A 19883-nucleotide genomic window follows, 5' to 3' on the forward strand; every position below is an offset into this window, starting at 1 on the left:
GACGTAAGCCGTTTCATCCCGGCTTCTATATTGCTTACCAAGAAATTTCCCTCCTTGCTGGATTTGTGATTAGGTAAATAGATGCAAATGTATAGTGACATTTTAGGTCTAAATACAAGGATAAAGACCAGCAATACGCATAATAATATTCATTAGTAATGTAAAAAAACACTAAGAGAATGAAAAGAAGTAATCATAAATGGCTACGTGTCGAAACCGCATCGACAAGAACCCCAGAGGAGAATACTTAACGCATCTCTGACCAGAGTAGAGCTTTAAGAACCAAAAATTTGGAGGAAATTCGCCCTGGAACTCTTGCCGGATGCCTGGAAGCCGCGGCCGCACCTACTAAGCTGATTCGTTTATTCGCAACATTTCATATAAAACACATATTCATTATTTTTAGCAAGCGTAATTGTAATTATTTCCAACATAATATATTTGGCCGTCGAGCGAGAACAAAAGAAACTCGCGGCAGTATTTTTTTTCCTAAAACAAAATCTTAAGATTTATAAGGTTTTAGTACTGCACCCATACAAACAGAACAAGAATAAATTGCGCAATTTACATATAAATTCATTAGTTCCAAGTAACACCCAATATAGCGCTAGTGAAAATAATTAACCGTCCACAGGAAATACACATAAATTACGTCATTCGGATAAAAGAAATAAAAATAAGACATAAAAGGATAGCACACTAATGTACGCTCCGTTTGTCTGGGTTACCCGGGTCATCCGGGCACTCGTCCCGGATAAATCATTCCGGGCACTTTTTCCTGCCAGCATCAATTACAGAATTCTTGCCTTTCAGCTTAAGCTACTGAAGTCACGTGACTATTTTACAAACATACAAATTCTATATGTAAGTTATGTACTTAATTATAATATTTTTTTAAGAACAAAACTTACAGAATTTAATTACTTATTAATTTTCTCGAATGTTACAGTCTGTAAACGAAATTCATTTATGATACACATATTATATTAAAGAGCATTTTCCAGTGCTTTTCATTAGAAAATTGATATTAGTAATTCATAAGATAAAATTCCGCTTCGTTGAATACAAGAACCTTTCAATAGCGAGATACAACGTTATATTGAAATTGATTCCTTAAATTTGTTACAACATATAAAACTTTGATATTCGCATAATGTGTGACATATTAGCATATTATTAAGGTCGACATTTTACTGAACAGTTAAGATATTTATGTATTAAACAATAAACTATAATCGAAGGGCATGGTCCTTACACAACTGTTAATAGATGTTTGTCTTGTAAAGTATTAAGCATTACATTAGTTTGTAGTTCTTTTCTGGTCATTGACAGACGAAGTGTTGTTGTATCTTTTAATAGGACGAACGTACGGCTGATACAAAGCTTTTGAAGTGTCTGGAATATGACCGACGGCTCCATACCCACTTTGAGCGAGGCGATCACTGCAATCCTATTTTAACCCCAATCCCCATATTTTGAAAATACAAAATACAAAGAGAGTTTAAAAAAAAAATTATTTATGAAACAGTATTTATGGCCAGACAAGTGAAATCCTCCGAATCCTGTCACAACGTAAACAAGTGAACAAAATTTTTACTAATAAACCCGGAATAACTTAAACCTAGTATAACGTCGGTGTAACTGTTCATACTAGCGTTATTCTAGCCGCCATCCTAGTATAAGTCTGACATAATCTAAACTATGACTGACGGATTTTTAATGTAAGCCGTTTAAACTATGATTTGAGAGTACAAGTTCATGGTAGATGACATGGATACTCTGGCTATGCTTACACTCCTTATTTATTTACACCAGTACTAAATCCGACTACTCATAAAAAAGACGCATACAATTATGTCCACATTAGAACTCGCAATAGTGTAGAGAGATGTTTTGGCGTATGGAACAACCGATCAGGGGATTCAGAACATCAACAGATCCAAGATGTATATAGTATCATTGGCAGTCTTGCACAATAAAGCCATTGAATGGAAAGAGGAACCTATCTCTGATGATGATGATAAGACCCTGCACCCACCACCAACAGCTCCCTAATCTCAAAACACAGCGTCTTCTCTTGCTGCGTGGAGCAGCAGTGAGAGCCATATTTATTAAATAAAACTTTTAAGTTTGATAGTTTTTTTAACAATTGAGGTAATTTAAGAAATAAAACATTTTTATTACATTATTCTATTTATTTTAAAGTGACTACTGAAGGCTTCACTAGAATGTCTGTCTGTAATTTTAAATTTATCTTTACTTAGCTGTGTATCTTGGCCATATTCTTAATTCTTTGTTTGTGTTTCTTTGAAGGCGCTAATTTTCAAGATTTAGGTTTTCTTAACAATTAAGTTATTTAAACAAATAAAACATTATTCTATTGATTTTTAAGTGGTTACTAAAGTCTTCACTAGAATGTCTATCTGTAATTTTAAATTTATATTATAATAGTTTTCTTTTTGAAGGTGCTCATTTTCCAGATCTTGAAAACGATGCATATCTGAATATAAGGCTTCCCCGAAACTAAAACTATCTTTACTTGCTTTCTATAACAAATAAGAGAACATTAATTTAGGCTCTGTCCATGCATAACTAAAAAACAATTATGTTTTGATCAAACAATGTAGTTTTTGAGATACAGGTTGTTAAAATAAACCACTTCTCTGTTATTTCGCTCCAAGCCTTCATTTTCTCCTTTTTTATGTTCGTACTTAAAACTTTGTTTTCAATTATGGACCGATAGGGTCGGAATATATTTCTAAAAAGCTGCTGTAATCGAACACAAGAAACAAATTAAAATTCAACAAAAGTAACATTCATGTTTCAGTTTTTCTCGACATTCACAATTCTACATACCTTTTCTTCTTTCTTCCAACTAATTCGGCGTTTTCTTTTATTATTAGGCATTTTAAAATCTTTTAAAACTGGTTAATATAATCAAAATAAACAAGCTCGGATCAAAATCACAGCGACTGGAAACGTCAAACTGACAGAAATATGGTTATTAGAGACAAATTTCTGTTTTCTTTTCTTAAGTTTACCAATGAAATGCGACGTTGCCGTCTTGTGCCTATGGCATAACGTTGTAACGAGTTTATAAGTAAGAAATTATGATCTCCTTATTCATAGCTTATTCTAAGTATAACTGTTCCTAGTATAAGTTTCTTATACGTAAGTTTTTATTTGTAACACTGTAATAATATTCCAAATTGTTTAGATTCTTTGTCTGCTAGTTGTGGCTTAGAGTTTTAAAGATCGGCGAGTCAATGAGTGAGTGACAAAATTATGAAATTTGACTAGTTACAATTCTTAATCAACTGGTTCAAATTAAATGAAATGGCTCTGTTTCTGAAAATTCAGGCTTCTAATTTTATCTACAACGAAGTTATAGAGGTTCGAAAATGGTCTGAACCGGTTCGAGAAAAGGATAGTACCTACGCCCGTGCCGCTTTTTTGCTTGCCTTGGCGGGCGCACAGCCGTGCCTTCAGATAAAGAGGCCCGCAACAATAGTTTTTTGTTGCTTATAGTACTTTTATGAAAGTAGTTTTCTTTTTCAAATATTATAGATTATTAGTTAATATTATAATTACTAATGTCACTTGTACTGCAAAAATAGTGTTATACTGCAAAAATATAATATAAATCGAAACGAAAGGTAAACTTGTTATATAATCTCTAATAGTTCCTTTTGATTTACAATATTACGATCACATTTTCACTCGTATTTAATTTTAATCCAGCGCAATTTTAAGTTGTGTTATAAATACCTGTCTTCTACACTCTTCAATTGAATACTTTTTACTTTACTTTAAATAACGATCATCTTGTTACAAGGTAAACTGCGTAATTTAACTCTATACGGTTTATTTACTATTACCCATGCCACTCAAGAATAATGTAGGTTAGCTTAGTCCGTATCACCGTAAATAAGAAATAAGACCGTTTAGAAATGGAAATGATCCTAATGTTTAGTGAAGCCACCTCTACTGGGGATCAAACTAAAGTTCCGGTAAACCGTCTTTAGCGCCATTACCTTTTAATTACACCCTTTGTTTAATTAGGGGTTAGGCCGATAATTTCGCTAAGCCGCTTTTGTAATGAATACTTAAGGAAAAGGTTTTCTTAGGTATTTTTTTTTAATTCTTTACTAATAATATTTTAGGAGTGCAGGAAAATAAAATCAAATTTTATAATGATTACCAATCGTTATTATCGGCCCATCTGAAAGAATCATAAAAAGCTGGCACAGACGCGAGAAACATCTGTCGCACCTATAAGTGAAACTTTTCGCGGATACGTTTAATATAATATAATACCAAATAAATATATATATCAATACACAACGTATTTAAAATATGTTAGCTTACTTTTTAAATCAATATAGATTCGACATAATACCTACGTGAATATATTATTAATAATTTAATGGAAGCTTAACGTGACTTTGGTAATATGTCTTGAATAAGAATAAATTATTATGTATTAATACAAGAGTAATAAAAGTTCAAACTTCGAACAACTCGTATTAATTGTGTATTAAAAAAGATGTCTTTAACATGTACAAAGTCGTTGATAGGTACATAGGTACACCGTTTAAGAGCTCTTTACAGAAACTTTATGATAATATAATCAAGTATTTACCCGCTATATTTAAATGATTGATAGCTCGCATAGATTTTCCCTACAATTATATGGATTACTATAAATATTACATTTAAAGTTATATAATTATTCGTCAGGTATGTGCGTAACGAACCAATTTAACAGAGCGCTTGTCATGTTTACTTTATAAGAATGTGTCGTACTATTACATTGATTTTCTTTATATGTGCTAGGGTACATATTAAAATAGTAATCAAAGCATCGTGTTAAGTATATAGTGCAATAGCGTCGCCTTTAATAGCATTTTAAAACTATATATTAAGAAAATGGTATGGCTGTAAAGAAATAAATTTAGACATCGTAATTCAACTATAAATTGGGGACAAAACATTACAGTTACACTTTATAATTTAATTAAAGTAACGAGCTTTACGTCAGTTCCGAATTAATGATAAATATTTCATGCAATATATCGTTAGTTGAAGCTTTTGTGCGCTTGTCCAAATCATGTTTTGATTATAACCTGTGACTCTTGACATTTACGACGGCGGAAATTGAAAAAGAAATAATGAGCCGGACGAAATATGTTTTGTAATTTTAATATTGCGTGGTTTAAGAATGTTTTCTACTAATTGTGCAAGGAAAATTTTAATGCGGATAATTATTATTAAACCCTATTATTACAAAATGTAAAAACAGGTAAAAATTTAACATTCTAATTAATTTTCTAATTCACGGTTACATAAATTTATAAAATTCCTACATTATTAATCGAGTCTTAATTATGAATATTCGTAAAATTAACATGTTAAGATAACTAAATAAAAAACTGTAGTTTAGTTGTTATCATAGTTATGACTCTGTAATAACGAAAAGATACTTTTAAAACGTGGTTTAAATATAAAGGGATATCCATAGGTCACCTAAAAATCTTCATCATTGTTTGAAACTCAGCAAATCGTGTCTTTAGTAATAAAATAACTGATTATTATAGTTTTCTCAAGCTCCAATCCATCATTTAACATTTGAAGTATCCGAAACAAACAATCGACATTGTCGAACACTATCAAGCTTCTCGGATTAATTGTGTCCTCATTTTGTTCTTAGATAGTAATATAATTTAAGTGAAAAAATTGTTTTACAGTCCAACCAAATAATATAGACTATGAACTCAGGTACCGTTTAATGATAAGGGAATCTGTTAACCCATACAACGGCTAGGGCTTAATGTGAATCGTAATTTTGGAGCAGATATTTTGTGCTCATTTAGAATAATTTCCGTCCAAATGTGTTATGTTAAAATTAGGGTCGAGTTCTATCTTGATTGTCTATGTTTCTGTTAAATTGGGCTAACGGATGAGTTATTCTACGCATTTTACATCTAGGATATCTCGTAGAATAATTCGTATTAAAAAGGTAGGCATATTTAAATAGTTAACTAGAAAAATATAAGCAAAACTTGAGCAGTGTTCTATTGGTGTATTTGGAAATAAATGATACGAATATATTTGTGTAAAAATGAATAGAATATGCATGGCTCGATGCCATAATTATAATTTTTAATGACATATATACGAAATAAGAAAATGATCGTAAAGTTCGTGATTTTAATTTGCTAACATTTATTTCTCCTTTAACATTATTAAATAATTTAAAAAATGTTTTATTAATTTAAGAAATCCGGTCGTTCTCTGTTGACCCATACGTTTCATCTCCTTGATTACTTGTTCAAAGACAAGTCTGGTTTTGAACAATATTCATTTCATTCACTGGTTTAGACCGATGTCATGTGGCTTATTTACATATCGTTTGTTGTTTGTCATTATTGATTGAACAGTTATTTAATGCATGTTCTACAAATGTATAAAATCTAAACTGATTTTATTATAAAGAGAAAAGATTTGATAGTTTGTTTGAATTGAATTTCAAAATATTAGGACTGATTACAAAAATGTTACCCTAAAAAAGGACATTAAAAAAACATAGGGCCCAGTATGAAAATACCTTGATGTGAAAAAATCACGAACGCTGCGAGCATGGTCAAAGTAATGTACTATAATTTTATGGAAGACATCAATGTCTACAAAATAGTACTCGATACAATACCGCTTGCCCCGGGAAATAAAGTCGTAAAACACTATTACGACTGTTTTCTCATTTTTTTACCACCTTATGTGATGTACCTACTATGACTGTAATTTATCAAATTTGCATTTTACTTTTAAAAAACATGAGAATGTCTTAATTCTATGGAAATTATTTTCTTCCCCTCAAATATTTCGCAACAACCATAAACATTGTTTGTTATTCTACTATATAATCATAAAAGTTAATGTGACAGTTGACAAAAAGAGTGGTAATAGATTATTACGTTCTAAACATTCGTCGTGACGTCGTACTGTGTCGTCTGATGTTTAAACAGTGAAACAATCAACACTTTTGCTCTTAAGTTTAAAGTTATTTTTTAACTATGTACATTAAATACAAAATTAACAATGTTTAAATCGTCGAATTGGGAAAAGCTTTCATTTGATATATATAATTGTAAATAATATACTTAGTATTCTAGTAATAATAGCATTACCTTCTGGATTTTTTTTCTTGAAAAAATAGATTTTGCTTTTACGACGTTGTTCCCCGGGGCAAGCGAGTAAAGTAAAACTTGAAGAGTTTACGATATTTTTGTATGCTTCGAATACACGATATTTAACATTCTTCTATGGCAGACATGTTTTAAGTTGATATGTGTTTCAGTCTTTATCTTGTTACGTCTAGAAAATGTATGAAACAAAAAATTATATTGTTTAAATGTGTCATGGAATGAAACTACAAAAATAAAACATTTGTTATGTTGTAAAGATGTTTCTCGTTATATAAAAATGAGTTATAATTCAGTATATTATATATTTAATCTATTGAGAACTATTACTACTAATCGCATGTAAAAGTATAAATGCGAACGTATTTACGTTACATAAAACATCATCAAAATCAAGCCTTACTCAGAGGTCCGGTCAACCATCAATATTTACATGAAAGAAGGTAAGTCCTCACGTTTGCTTTTCCCAACGAAAAAGCAAGATTTCATTTATGCTACGAATGTTTTCTTGGCATGAAATCTGAATAAATTGGTTCTGTACGATAACGCTTTATGTATAAAGCTTTAGTGGGAAAAGCCTCGTAGAGAATTTGATTTAATTTGGACCCAATTATTATAATTTGTTTGAAATCCTATTACAGATTGTCAAAATATAGTATTCACAATGTTAATTATCGACAATATTGTAAAGTATTAAAGGCGCGCATAGATCTATTGATGGGCAAATTTTTAAGGCATTTTTAGATCTCTATCTTTAAAACGAATATCTGTTTTAACGTAAGTATCATTGATTATTTTAAAAATACAAAGATGGATATGCCTCTTCTCCTCACACAACTGGCTGATCTGTCACCACTAAAACCACCTTGGGTAGATACAACCTGACCCTAATGCCAAAGAAAATATAACTTAATATTACATTTTCTATTGAACAATATAATTCTACTAGGTATACTAATCAGCTCACAGACCAGACAGGCGTTGTCCTGTACACACGACTTGAATAAAAAAAACATGTACCTAATTGTGAATCTAAATCATTCTCGAATTCACTCCACTCAAAACACATTAAAATCAGTCCAGCTTTTTAGAAGGAGTTAATTACAAACACGGAAGAGAACATATATAATATGTAAATATATTTATTTCGGTGAAATGGGGTTTCGGCTCCCATTGCTTCGACCAATATGAGGTAGGTGATACAAATAAAGCCTACCTAATATGAAATACTCATATCACGATAAATTATTTGAAAAGGGTGATAAATAAAAGCAAGGAATTATTCTTTATTTTAAGTAATTCAGATAACATATTGTAATCTTTTATGAAAAATCACTCTAAAAGAGGTAATTCTGGAACCTCAGCTTTAGGCCTTTTTAAAACACAGCGATTAAACAAAGCCTATATCCTTAAATTATAGTAATATTGTTATCAAAGTATTAATTATATAAAATATATATTTTTGAGCCTTTTATTAAGTGTTTCCATGAGATCCTTGAACACCTTACCTAAGTTATTGTACTAAATATTATGCTTAAATTGCTAGTCAGACTTGAAGTCGCATTTTAACAAGAAATTAAGAATACTATTAAAAAAACGTATCCAAACCAAAAAAAAATAGAAAATTAACAATTAACTTCTCAAAAATATTAATAAATATTGAAAAATAAAATTATTTTTGCCTTTTACCTTAATTAAACAAGGTAACTAAATAAGGCATTGGCAACTTAATAAGTACCATAATTTGCAGCTTACAAACTTCATTGAAATGATGAGGAATTGTAGTCTCCCTTTTGCTAAGTTTGGATTTCGTGGTAATAATCTCAACCAGCATTTTTCTGCAAGTTATGTCATACACGACCGGCCAGGAGGGTCGCTGTGAGCGTGAGCGGGCCTCTCGCGCACTCTTTGCCAAGTCGTGGCCCGGTCGTCTATACTTGTGTAAAGTATTTTTGATGTAAATACATTTGTACTGCCGTTTCCGCACTACAGGCCTTATTTGTATCACTTACAAAATTCATCATCTAAAGATCTGATTGCAATTTTCTCACGTCTTAATTGAAAGCCAAGGTGAGAAAACTGAAACTTTTATAATTAAATATTGATTTAGCGAAACAAATACTATGTTGATATCAAAAGTGTATATTAAAAAGCTAAGTGGCATTTAAAATAATGAGTTTTCTATCCTATAATGACATGTAAATATCGTTTGCAAAAAATTATATATACATTAAATATTTTAAGGAATGTATAACTAAGTTTGTTATGAAAGAGCTGGAAACCCTGACACAGGTATATTTTTTACTTAAAAGGGTTCCGAAATCTTACACATTGTAATGAAATTGAACTTGGAATGAATAAACATATTTTATTTATTTAAACTAAATAAAGTAAATAATTATAGTAACAAGGCTTGACATTTTTCACATCATGACTTTAAACATAGCGAAGCTTTGTAAGGTAATTTAAATTTAATAAACAAATTCGGTCTTTATTCGTTGTTTATCGTTAGAGAACATGCATGGCTTAGCATTTACACTCACCTGGTCTAATAAGTATTTATTCTATGAATATGAATAAAACTTAGAATGTATTTATGACTTAATGACTGACTTCGATTAGGTTAATGCTGTTAAACGTGTTAATTTTGTATTTATTTATTTAAACTTCGTTACCATTATATACAAAATCATAAAGATAAAAAAACAAAAAAAGCAGGTTGCATAAGTTATAAGCCGACGGGCGGCCTTATCGCTAACAAGCGATTTCTTCCAGGCAACCCTTATGTGGAATAATAAAAACAAAGAAACAAGACAAAGACAGCTCGTCTCATATCAATTGGTATGGAAGGAATGGTAGGAATATGGTAGGAATTCCATAGCAGGATACTTTGCACAGTAAAGGAGGAGTGAAAGAATTCAGTTTTATGAGTAGGAGTTTCAATAATTAGATTGTCTAAGGAACGCAAGTCAAAACTACCGCCAGAGAGGAATATAAAATTTTCCTTTAAGTACTACGAGTTTAGGATTAAAAAGAACATTATAGAGAAGTTGTAAACTCTGCATCTTACGCCGCAATCAAATGGGTAGCCAATTAAGGCTACGGATTGCGGCTCTCTTATTGAAATATCGACGTGACGCCACTGAATGAGTAATCAAAACAAACAACAACAATAAAAAAGTGTACAACTAAACGCGAAATAAATTGAAATGTAAAATAATCCATTGTTATTAACGGGTCGTTAATATTCATGCGTTTAACCGATACCATTATCACAATAATTATGGTGATTTAACCATTGATTATGACGTGTATATTGGCTCTAATGAAATAATTGAGACTGTTGTGCTACGTCATATGGTTAATTATAATGGTGATAAAGACCAGCTGTACATGGGTATGCTTAATTAATCTGTGGTAATAGAGCTAAGCTAGAGTACCTATAAAGGTATAACAATTCGGCCCAAATAGGGCTGTCTAAGTAAACTGTATTACAAAGTCTGAAATCACTGATTAATGTTACCAATTATTTATTATAACCAACATTGTGGTTAAGCAAGTTAAGAGCTTAATTTGTCATCTTACTAATGTGAATATTTTACATTTTAACAAAAAAAAATGTGATTTTCGATGTTTATTTGCATGTAATGGTATCACTACTTCATTTGTAGACCGACAACGATTTGTTTGTGCATTCTGGAAGCTTTTTATTTGTAAACGTTTCATTATAGTAACGCACATTATTCATTCAAAGTCAAGTTTTCCGAGGGAAAAGGTACTGCATAGATTTGGTTTTAAAAGAAGACTTTCCTAATGATATTAGTTACAGAACATCAGAAGGAAAACATGGAAACAGCCAGATTCCGGAATGTTCGTTATTCCAAGGACCGCTAATTTAAGCTATTAATCTTCCACGATAACGTTTGAAGTCTCTCGCTAATTACTTTTTTATTATTTAAAAAATGATTATTCAATATGCTAATGTACAATAATTGAACAATGTACTATAACTGAATGAAAATTTACATTATTTTTTATATAAGAGTGACTTGAAATCTATAGATTTTTAGCAATGCTAAAATTGCTACAACTGATACGAAGAAAGTTAAAGTAATTTTTAATACTTAGAAGACAAATATAATTGTCTAAGAAACAGCATAAATTGAAGGATTTATTTCATCTTATATCTGTTGATTTATAATATAACGTATTACTCTGTGTCAATACTAACAGGCACAAAATATTTTTTGTGACTTTTATTCGCTGACGAAGTATAGTATGTATGAAAGAGAAGAAAGATTAAAACCCGGTGATTAAATTTAAATGAGTTATTAAAACGAAAATGTTCCGTCAATGTGTCGTAGCTGTATAAACATAATTAAATTTCATTACTTTATTCCTGTCCGTTACATTTAATGGAAGAGCAAATTAGGAAAACATGATGATCTACCATGAGCCGCTGCCCAGAAATATTTTCAAATATGTTGCATTAATATGCAAAACTTGTCGATTACGATAGCACAACGAACACAATTTTTATTTCTTAAAAAATCAAATATATTTTATTATAAAACATGACTCACTGTTAAACACAAAGAGTACAAAAACAAAATGACTTGTTTTACACGCTGTAATGTAATGTATGTATGTCTTGTGCATAGTATGCAAACAATTGTTTTTGTTTGCCACTATTTTCATAGCCTTTAGTACCTTTCCGTGATGTGAGCTTGGACCAACTTGTCCATTGTCCAACTATTTATGTATGTCATACTACTTTCTATTGCTCCGTAAAAGTTTATCATGTTTTCGACGTTAAAGATGTTATGCTTGCCATGCCAACATGCATCTTCGGTCTCATAAAATTAAGAATATTGTCTTAGCGATTTAACAAAAAAAAAGTTAGTGCAAAACCATTCCATAGAAAAACCTAAATTACGTTAAGCATCGGTTTAAGAAATTCTTATTTGGTACAAATCCGGTGTAGTGACAATATTATTAATAGGCAAATCACCGAAATACATTTAAATTCAAGTTTTATGAAACTATTTTGTATAGAAAGGTTATTAAAATAGAGCCTGGAAGAGATCGCTCGTAAGCGATAAGTCCGCCAGTTGCCCTCCTTTTGATTTAATCATGTTAATTTTTATTTTTATTTTGTAGTGTAACAAAGTGTAAATAAAATAAAATAAATAAATTAATTTAAGTTGTAATCCACTTAATGTTCAGTTCAAGAAGTTCTATAACTTGTTTATTCATTATAAATTCAATCATACTAGTTCTAAAGCTTCTAAATATATATTATATACCCTACATTACCCAGACATATTATAATCCTACTATGTACTAATTGAAGATGTTTCTTATTTTATGTATAACATGCACGTCAGAAATTGATTAAATTCTATAGATTATATATTTAGACTTAGACTTTAGTAGTAGCAGCAGTTTAAAAGAACCTATGAAGAACAAAAATATATATATACTTTTGACGAATAGGCATACTTATATGTTGTAGCACGCGAAATGAAGGGAATTAATAATTGTGATGATTAAAAAATGTGTTTTAATGCCGTATGTTATTTTAAGCATCGTGTAAATAAACTTGACCCTGAGCGCATGGGCCAAAATCTGGGGGTGAAGGAGGCTTACCTGGGCCGGTTGGATCAGCCGTGGTCGGATACCAATTTGTCGGCCTAGGTAACGCTGGATCAACAAAGTTGAGCAGCTTAAAAGTCAGCAATTGACGGCGGGGGAAGGCGGCACACGATAGGGAGCGCCGGAAGATTCTCATTTCGGAGGCCAAGGCGCTTTTTGGGTCGAAGATTGACCAGCAGAATGAGTGAGTAAATTAATGTAATTTGATTTAAATATCTATATTAAAATCATATGACATTTATTATAATTAGTATATTTTAATTAAATATGAGAACTTCATCCGTAATAACAACAGCACTCATATCAATTTTAAAACACAAATGTCAGCGTTTCGCTGTTTTTAAGTCCAACTTTTAATATCACAGAAACGTAGTGACCTAGAAAAGTAAAAACTTAAACTTTTCATAAAATTAACGTTCTAGATATTATTTTCAAAAATATTTTTTTCACTAAAACCGTCTAGTTAATTTTTAAATCACTTTCTGGTAATTATTAAATCACGTATGTATAACCTGGCTAACGCGTGTGATTGTCAGATAAGGTACAATTTTGGCCACTTACTAGACTTTTCCAAAATTATTCAAATTGATTAATTGATTACTATAAAAATGTTGATCTGATAGTATAACAGTACTCACTTAAAAGAATTTCTATTACAAGTAAAAAATTCTAATAAAAAGTAAAAAAATAATATAAAGGGGAAATTAAGAAAAAAATACTGTTTTGAAATAAGACTTTATTAAATAAGATGTTACCTCAACTTATTACTGGAATATTTCCGAACCAATTCGACTTAGGGTCCTTTAAGAAAAAAAAGTTAAACGATTCTTTAAAAAGCAGACAACGCACTTGCGAGCCCTCTGCCATTGAGAATGACATCTGGTGAGCCACCTACTCGTTTGCCTGTTCTATAAAAACATCTACTAATACCTCAACCATAAAGCTAAGCCTTTCCTTTAGGACACGGGTGATATCGAATTTTTTGGAAATTTAATGAAAAAAGGCTAGCAATGCCTCTTCTCCGCTTTCTTTATTCAAAATAACCTCGCAAAATTAAATGAGATTTTTTGCCAAAGAGATAAATTTAACAATACCAGTAGGACAGGGCTGTCGCTACAGGTTTTTATAATGTTTTAATATTATGCAAACTAGGCTTAGTTAGCCAGGACTTTACGCACAATGGACCTATTGAGCGTCTAAGTGCGGAAACTGAGTCCACACATCTATCTATTATGCAAACTAGCAACTTCTTGCAGTAACTGATTATCTGGGGGGAATCTTGAATATGGTTTGGTATAGTTATCGATTCTACTTCTATTTGATTTCTATTCTATTTAACTTGGATAGGAATATATATTTGACTTTTACTTCTACCTAATTTTTATTTATTTAGCGTATTTCTTATTAAACCTCTTGTTATATTAATTTCGATATTGAAATTCTATTTCACTTAGTTATTTAATAGAGTTTCCCATTGCTCTGAAAACAAATATATTTATTATTTAGATATTTATTTAATCTAATAATATATATTACGACTAGCACTTGCACTATGAATCATTATTACCTGCCTGCAGAATATTAAACTGATATCAAACACATTTGAATTCTTGTAAACAACATCTATATGATGTATATTTATGTCAACCCTACATAAATTAAATCTCATCATTATTTACTTTCCGTATTTTATTGCGGGTGACTTCATAAAGAAGGTTCATTCATCAATGTTTAACACTTAATGCTACTTCAATAGAGAAAGTTTGATCTGACTGTATTTTATTAAAACATAAAATATGTTTACTGACATTTCTGTGATTTCCACGAAAGCTAAAATAAAGTTGTGTTTAATAATAATAATGAACTCTTGAAACGGATATATACATAGCAAAGAAATAAAAAAAAAATTAACATGACGATGAATATGTAAAAATCAAACAAGAATCTTTCACACAAATAAGCTTTATTTTAATTTTTATCACCCTTCATAGCAACTAACACAGTGAAATAATTGCAAAACGCGTATCTTTAGAAACAGACAGTGGATGTTTGAAATTGAACCTGCATACTGTCGCTCAGATTTTTTTTCATTTTTTTTAATTAAGTATGCGAGGTAAACGGGGAGGAGGCTCACCTGATGTTAAGTCATACCGCCTCCCATGGACACTCACATTGCAAGAATTGGTACGCTCTTTTCTTGAAGGACCCTAAGTCGAAACCTTTACTAAACTTTATTATTTCTTGTCTGCAAATGGAATAGAGGAGACTCACCGCTACAGAACAATAAAGTTAAGATAAAAGTTGTGGGCTGAAACTATTGCAACTGCCAATTATATCTAGTTAATCGTTACTATTTTAACGTTGCATTAAAATGTGAGACACCAATCAAAATATGGATGGACAAAACACCTGAATGTATTTGGGAGAAAACAGTTTGTTTTGAAATAGAATAGAAATTAGATATTTTTTCAGAAAATGAAACATAGGTCATGTTTGAGTATATTCTCTAACTTCTAAGGCATAAGGGTTTATATACCAAAATGCAATGAAGTTGTGAAAAAAAACCGAAATAATATATTTTTAATTTAAAAATAAAACTTATGAGAACCTTGTAAATGAAAGTGCGGAAGGGTCCATATACACGATACTAAAAAGAAAATGAAGTGTTAAAAGTAATAAGACCACATATAGTAATCGAAATTGAAGAAAACGACTTATCAATAAATTCATCAAGTGCACACAGACGACTCGGAATATGAATCAGGCCATGAATCAAATGAAGTAGTTCCTGATATCATAGAGACGCCTGTAAGGTGAGGACTCAAAGAAAAAGACGTCCACCGCCTTGGACTACGTGGTAAATAACATAGATGAAGATATAACATCATTGGAAGTCCCTCATCTATCTGATGAAAATGTAAACCTTGAATATAATGTACATACTATTAATATATAAAAGCACATGTTCAAAATGGTACAATGTAAAGTAGAAAAGACACCCAGAACCATAAAAGAAGTAAATATATATAATAATAACAATTTAGTAATAATTAAAAAATTATTTCAAAGAACTAAGAAAGCTCCTGATAATCAAATAACTCGAACTAGCTTAGTAGTCAGGAATTGATTTTAATCAAACGTATGATGTCGTTGCAAAACTAAGTACAATACGATCTATATATGGATTAACTATGGAAGATTTAAATTTGATCCAAATGGATGTCATTATACATGAAATTTCCAAATTATATAGAAATTTATTTTAAATAAATAAGGGTTAAAAATTAAGTAAAAAACAGTTTATGTCATAAAACAAATATGATGAATAACATAAAAAATTTAAAGGATCTGTGAATCCTTTTAAGCAGCAGGGAGACAATGGTACAGAAAATTTTATATCTCACAAACAACGCACCGATGTACTTTCTACAGCGGATGCTGAATACGTTGCACTTACCGAAGCTGCAAAGGGGAGCCAAATATACATAACTCATACATATCATATACAGACATAGCCATACATTTAAAATCCTTGCTCATTGACTGAAATGTAAACAATGATTGCATAACAATATTACCAAGCAGCTTTAAAATTAACTCCAAAATTGGGAATTAATTTTGTTATAGTAACGTGTAAAACCAATTTTTTTTCTACATCCGGGATTTGATTCAACAGGATATAAGAGAAGTAGCTGTGCCCCAAAAATATCGAAGCCGATATTCTTACAAGGCAGTTGTTTCTGCAGTCGCAGCCTGGGGACTAAGAACAAGCGTTTGAATTTGCTAAGCGGCGCTTGCTTGGTGAAGAGGAGTGTTCATAGCTTATAACTGGCACGATGCTTTAGACCTTTTTAGCTCTTATTTTATATTGTCTTTGTATTTTATATAAAGAGAAGAAAGATAAGTTGTGACTTCTTGACATTGTCACATTTGAAATAAAATAAAAATAAAACATTTTTCAAGACAATTAATTTTGTCTTTTGTTTTGACAAATGTCTGTCTCATTAATCAAAGCCATAGCTCATAGTTCTTTATGTGGTCCTGTGGTCCCATTTCTTTTAATTGAGTTTTCTCAGTTTTTGTTTCGTTATAATAGTAGTAATAGTGTATTAAGTAAACGAATGTGTAGGTACACTGCAAAGTAAAATACCCTTATTATTTTTCCTAATAAGAAAAAATAAATAAAATGGATGGTAAATTCCCAAATTTCTGTACACTACTACCACATATGACAATGAAAGTGAGTAAATGTCTGCATAAAATATTTATACAGTCTTTCTTTGATGTTTTTTTTACTTAAAAATCGATAGCGCTTCCGTCTTCTAGTCGATAAAAATAAAAGAAATTGATTTTAGTGCTTTTAAGATGAAATGTCTTAAACCAAGTATTAAACCGTGTGACATATTTAAAGATACCGTTTACATTATTATGTATTTTTTAGGACAAAAATACACAGACAGAAGTCGATTTTCTAAATAATAAAAATGATAAATACTCACAGCCAAATGTTAATTAGTTTCGTTAAAATCACAATAACAATCACTATATTTTCACACTTTCCGGTACAATCAGTTATTGCAAATCAATTCAGCACACGATTAGTACAAATACACAAGAACACAGCACCGTAATCCATAGACGGTTTACGTAAATTAAAAATCCATAGGTTAAACCAATTTTGTTTCATAAATTTCGCGTGGTTTCTCGATCACGCCTGTAGCGAATAGTATGATTTCAAAGATAATAAAGCTAGCTACACGCAAGCTCCAAGCTCGACAGTCCGAAGGGAACTGAGGCCTGAGCGCTGATACCTGCAACGGCACGCACACAGATACCTGCAACGGCACGCACACAGATACAAAACACACTCACCGCTGGACGTCGAGCAATATTCTTTGATAAAGCGAAGCTAACGTCTTCGCATGCTTTGTGTGCTTTTGACAGTGTCCCATTATTTTGATAGTGATTGTTATGTAAAACATGTCACATGGCCTATAAAAATACTGAAACTATCTTAATACATTTTATCGTCAACTCAGTTCAACTCGGCTTCCTAGAGTGTGGTAGTCTGATGGCGATGTAAAGCAGGCTGCTGAACAGGTCTAGCTATCACTAAAACCCGTTCTTTGAAAATAAAATATTTTAGAGACTATAATTCCAGCCTCCTATAATTATAATCTCTAAAATATGTGATGATGTATATAAATATTCATTATATTATTACAATATATTGTTTGAAAAGTGATAAAACATACCAGTGTAAGATTTCATTAAAAGGGCTGCTTATGCCGTGTTGTTCAATAGTATAATCATATCCATCCCTTTAATAAAAATAAAATCATTGTTCAGCCGTGCAAAGTCGGTAAAGGCAGCTAGTTACGTTTTAGTTCTCGGATTCATCAGCTAGCACGATAAAGTTTAAATTTTAAGAAAGTAAACGTTTACTAAACTTTATTAAACTTAAAATGTAGGTATAATTTATTGTAAGTATTTATTCATTTAGTACTAATTACTAATACATCGCAGACTTATGAATTTAATATCATACTGGACGCCATTAGTTCGTTTTAATATATGTATTACTATATTTTTAAATAGAACATGTTATTTTGGATATAACTTATTGATTCTATTTTTTGAAACTTCGTCTGGGTACTGTTTAATACTGTGTTAGCTGTTGAATTTTTAGACTGCCTACCTACATAGTATAAAAAAGATACAGGTATCTAGTCACGTTTGTTTTCTACTCTCTTTCGTACCTAGATGCCCCATACGCCGAACAGTCCAGCAGCATGTGCAGGGATGTTTGTTCAGAGTTATTATTCCGGTAGCATGTTGCAATGGCCCGAAGCTTAAAATGGCATCTTAAAAGGGTCGTGACCTATCATCGGTTGGACCATTGGTGCAGTAGATCTTTTAGTTTTAATTGTTTTATGTGCTGTTTTAATGTCCGGTATCTTGTAACTTTGCCCGTTTCATCTTGTTTGCATCAATCCCCCCACTTTTCTATTGTTGTACTTATTTTATGTAAGAAATACGGCATTTTTCATATAAAAGATCGCTGTTAACTTTGCTAATTAGTCGGCTCGCTCATTTCCTGCCATACCTACGTGTGCCTTTATCCATTAAAGTCGTACGGTTTTCTTGGTCTGTGAAAGCGTCGTTATATATTTTATGATTTCTACCACTAAAGGATGTAGCAATTTCGATTCCTAATTGTCATCCATCTGTCATCTATTTTTTAATAGCGATAGTATGATAATAATAATAATAATAAAGCCCGTTTAATTTCCAATCGTGACAAAATATCGTATATTATCTATATACAGCTTAGATTTTTTACATTATATACATTATTTCATTTATCTAGTTAACCTAAATATCCTATATCTTAGCTTAATCCTGTACCGTCGATCGGAGCCCCTTCGCGGGTAAAGGCCTCCTCCAGCTTTTTCCAACTGACTCTGATTGGCTTTCTTTCTCCATTCGCCTCCTCTTACCGCTTCTATTTCTTCTATCCAATTTTTTTTTGGGGCGACCTCTTTACCTTCTTCCCGTAGTTTTCGTCTCATTTTTTCGTTTTTAATTTTATGTAGTTTTCTTATTATAAGTACGCTTCTTTCAATTGCTTTCTGGCATGCTACTAGTTTGGTTTTTATTGTTGCATTGTTAGTCCATGCTTGGCAGCCGTATGTGAGAGTAGGTAAGATACAAGTGTCCAAGACAATTTCTTGAGGTGAAGGGGAAATTGCCCTTTTAAGATTTCCTTCATGGACCAAACCTTTTTCCAGCTGACGTTAATTCGCCTCTCTACCTCAAGTTGTTCATTTTTATCTTCGAATGATAATTGTTTACCCTGGAATAGCGATAGTAGTCTTGTAATATTCTTGTTCTCGCTATAAAAGTACTAAATAACCGATTCGAAAATATACCAAAATTACTTAATTATATATATGCAGACAAACATGAGAGACAATGAGAAATGATTATCAAATTGTAATTTTCCTCCTTCTGTTTTCTGAGACG

The 19883-nt window shown here is 31.3% G+C and overlaps 1 protein-coding gene across 2 annotated transcripts in view; it reads right to left on the reverse strand.

Annotated features, from left to right (window-relative positions):
- The window catches only part of LOC123716240 (hemicentin-2-like), a 126190-nt gene extending 108564 nt beyond the window's left edge, over positions 1-17626 (reverse strand). For both annotated transcript variants that reach the window (XM_045671884.1, XM_045671883.1), the window contains exon 1: positions 17357-17626. The gene's annotated coding sequence lies outside the window, so the exon portion shown is untranslated. The remainder of the gene's footprint in view (positions 1-17356) is intronic.
- Between the last annotated feature and the right edge of the window lie 2257 nt (positions 17627-19883).

This window comes from Pieris brassicae, chromosome 11 (assembly GCF_905147105.1).
Source record: "Pieris brassicae chromosome 11, ilPieBrab1.1, whole genome shotgun sequence".
In the NCBI taxonomy this organism is placed as follows: domain Eukaryota; kingdom Metazoa; phylum Arthropoda; class Insecta; order Lepidoptera; family Pieridae; genus Pieris; species Pieris brassicae.